The following is a 3489-nucleotide window of genomic DNA, read 5'->3' on the forward strand; positions in this document are numbered from 1 at the left end:
AGCCGGAACTACAGGCGTGCGCTACCATGCCCGGCTGATTTTTTGATTTATTGTAGAGATGAGGTCTCGCTGCCCAGGCGGGTCTCGAACCCGCGGGCTCAGGCAATCCACTCGCCTCAGCCTCCCAAAGGTGCGGATTATAGGCTGAGCCACCAAGCCAGGCCTACTCCCACTTCTTAAAGCATTTTGTAAGGATTAAATGAATTGATATACAGAAAGCAGAACAGTGCTTTACACATAGTAAATATTCAATAACACTTGACATTACTACTATTATTTCCTGATTACAGGACCCCTCATTATCTCAGTATTTATTATCCAGAACCTAGCTGTTGATAGCTTGTAAAAGGAGGTATTGTTAGGAAAATATTTACTAAAAAAATCAACAATGGCCGAATGCAGTGGTCCATGACTATAATCTCAGCACTTTGGGAGGCTGAGGAGGGAGGACTGCTTAAGCTCAGAAATTCGAGACAAGCCTGGGCAACACAGTGAGATCTCATCTCAACAAAAGAAAAATTTTAAAAATTAGCCAGGTGTGGTAGTGCATGCCTGTAGTCCCAACTACTTGGGAAGCTGAGGCAGGAGGATTGCTTGAGGGCCCAGGAGGTCGAGGTTGAGATAAGTCATGATTACACCATTGCACTCCAACTTGGGTGACAGAGTGAAACTTGGACTAAAAAAAAAAAAGGAAGAAAGAAAAAAGACCAGCTTAACATAAAATCTCGTTGTTTATCCCTGGAACCTTTCTTTCCCCATCTACTCGTCTTTCTTGGTCAGTCAGGCCATAATGCATTGCTGGAATGACATCAAACACCATGACACAAACTAACTGCACAATGAAATTACAAATTTTTCAACAGGATTCTGAGATATAACAGATGTTTCAAAAGAGAATTACTCGAATACCTAAGGAAAAAGAAAGTAAAGATTTGAATCTTCATATAATTTTTAAAATATTATCCTTAAGACTATGTTGCAAAACTCAAATGTTCTTCCTCCAAATCAATATTTTATTCATTGGTGAATGCACTTAAAATTCAAATATTCTTAAATATAAAAGTTAAGCTCCTTTTTAAAATGTTGTTTCATTTTTTCAAAGGTCCCAACAAAACTTTTTTAACTGTATAGCATGAAATTTGAGTTTCATTTTAAGTGAATCCACTCAAAATGGCTTTTTCCAGCACAAGATATCCCTGGATGATGAGAATCCACTCTATACAGTAGTCCCCCCTTATGCACAGTTTCAGTACCTTAGTCAACCATAGTCCAAAAATATTAAGTGGAAAATTCAAGAAATAAACAATTCATAAGTTTAAGTTCTGAGGAGCATGATGACATTTCAACCAGTCTCACTCATTTTCACCAGAGGTGTGAAACCTCCCTTTGTCCAGCATACTCACACTGTAAACACTAGTCACCCACTAGTCACTTAGTAGCCCACTGGTCTCTTAGTAGCCATCTCAGTGATCAGATGGACTGTCATGGTATTGTGGTGCTTGTGTCCGAGTCACCCTTACTAATTTTACTTAATAATGGCCCCAAAGAGCAAGAGTAATGATGCTGGCAATTTGGATATCCCAAATTGTTTCCTTTAAGTTTCAGAATGAAAGTTCTCCATTTAATAAGGAAAAAAATAAAATCATATGCTGACATTGCTAAGATCTGCAATAAGAACAAATCTTCGAAACATGAAATTATGAAAAAGAAAAAAGAAATCTGTGCTAGTTTTGCTGTTGTGCCTCAAACTGCAAGTTACAGCCACAGTGTGCGATAAGTGTTTAGTCAAGACATAAAAGGCATTGTGGAGAAATGAACAGAAAACTTGTTCTGATGGACAGCAATGTGTTACACCACAAAACACTGAGTCTACATGAAGATTCAGGAGGGGACCTCTTCCAACGAGTGTCTTATTATTAAAGCAATTGTTCTATTTTATTCTTAGTTACAGTGGTGAATCTCTTACTCTGTATAATTTATAAATTAAACATCATGGGTATGTATGCTTAGGAAAAAGCATAGCAAATATAGAGTTCAGTACTACCGTGGTCTCAAGCATTCACCCAGGTCTTGAAACATATCCTAAAGGATGAGGGGAGACTACTATATAGCACTACCAGCACACTTAGAATAAGGAAGCTGTAACAACCATCACCTTCAGTTATAACAAGACAGTAAGACAGCGGTACTGCAGTTAAACATCGTAACTACTCAACGTTTACAATCTAGTAGTCCTTGCTTCCCAATAGATTAGCAAGGAAACCCCCAAAACAAACAAACAAAAAAGGTCCCAGTGCTTAACTCAGGAAGGGGTTAGGAGTAGTGAGCTAAGGAGACTGCAACCACCTTCGGGGGAAAGTGCGCCTCTAAGAAAAAAACAAGCTGAGTTCCTGAAGCCTAAATTGGTAAAGAAAAGACCCGGCAGGGCTGACCTGGACCTAAGGAAGAGCGCTGGTGGAATAAATCGCAATCTGTATTTGGTTTACCAACTAAGAAAACCAGTCCTTTTCATCTCAAGTCCAGCATTTAACTGCCATCCCCAAACCAGCTACCACAGCATTTACTCTTGAAGCAAGACCAGCAGAACTTTCATAAAAGAATGTTTTCTTGGGTAGTAAGAGGAGGTAGGAGGTGCAATCTGAAATATTATCCTCTTCCCTGCCAACTAAAATGAGTTTCTGGAAGGCACCCTTTCCCTTCAATTTCGAGTTGACTTTGGTAAAAGCTGTCACCTATAAAGAAAAGACACATCCACGGAGGAAGTGCACAAGAAACATTTGATTTCAACACTGATGAAGCACCAACTAGTCATGCTACATTTATGTTTGTGCTAAGTACACTAAGTGCCATATGCCCAGGGACACATACCAGAACAACACTGCAGAGCCTCAAGGATTTGTCAGTCAATTAGTTAACACGAGATCTGAAAGCTAGTCAAGAGTTCCTAAAGTCTTACAAAACTGGTAAGAGCACCCAGATCAAGTGGATAGGCAGAGACACCCTTCCCGTCAAGGGACAGCGCGGTGGCGGACGTGGAGAAGCGAGCTGGGCGTGGGCGGTCACAGCAGTGGCCCGGGCCCTGTGTCCTCCAGCCGCGGGTCTTCGAAAGCAGAACGTGCGAGGAAAGCACAGTCCTCGACCTAGCCACAGGCGACAGCAGCATTACTCACGGTCCCTATCCTCAAAGCCTTGGCCATTTGGCAGGAATCGTCGTCTCCACGTCCTGCGGTCGGGTGGCCAAGTTGAACGTAAAAATACGGGACGCCGGATAAATTAGAATTTCAGGTAAACAAGGGATACGTGTTTCAAGCATGTCACTGCAATATCTGGGACATACGTAAAACAAAAATCATTAGCTCTTGGGAATCCTAATCTACGAGGGCGTCTTGTAGTTTATCTCAAGCAGTTGGACGGCCCAGGCGAGCGAACGCGACCCGGCCCGTGTCGACCCACGAGTCCCGGGATCCCCGAGGCAACACGGCAGCTCAG

General features: G+C 42.0%; 1 protein-coding gene across 1 annotated transcript in view; it reads right to left on the reverse strand.

The window, feature by feature from the left end:
- The window catches only part of GLRX2 (glutaredoxin 2), an 8836-nt gene extending 5591 nt beyond the window's left edge, over positions 1-3245 (reverse strand). Inside the window, exon 1 of the mRNA XM_008059949.2 lies at positions 2869-3245. The gene's annotated coding sequence lies outside the window, so the exon portion shown is untranslated. The remainder of the gene's footprint in view (positions 1-2868) is intronic.
- Between the last annotated feature and the right edge of the window lie 244 nt (positions 3246-3489).

Source organism: Carlito syrichta, unplaced genomic scaffold (genome assembly GCF_000164805.1).
Source record: "Carlito syrichta isolate Samal-C Ts95f unplaced genomic scaffold, Tarsius_syrichta-2.0.1 Scaffold304453, whole genome shotgun sequence".
NCBI classification, from domain to species: Eukaryota; Metazoa; Chordata; class Mammalia; order Primates; family Tarsiidae; genus Carlito; species Carlito syrichta.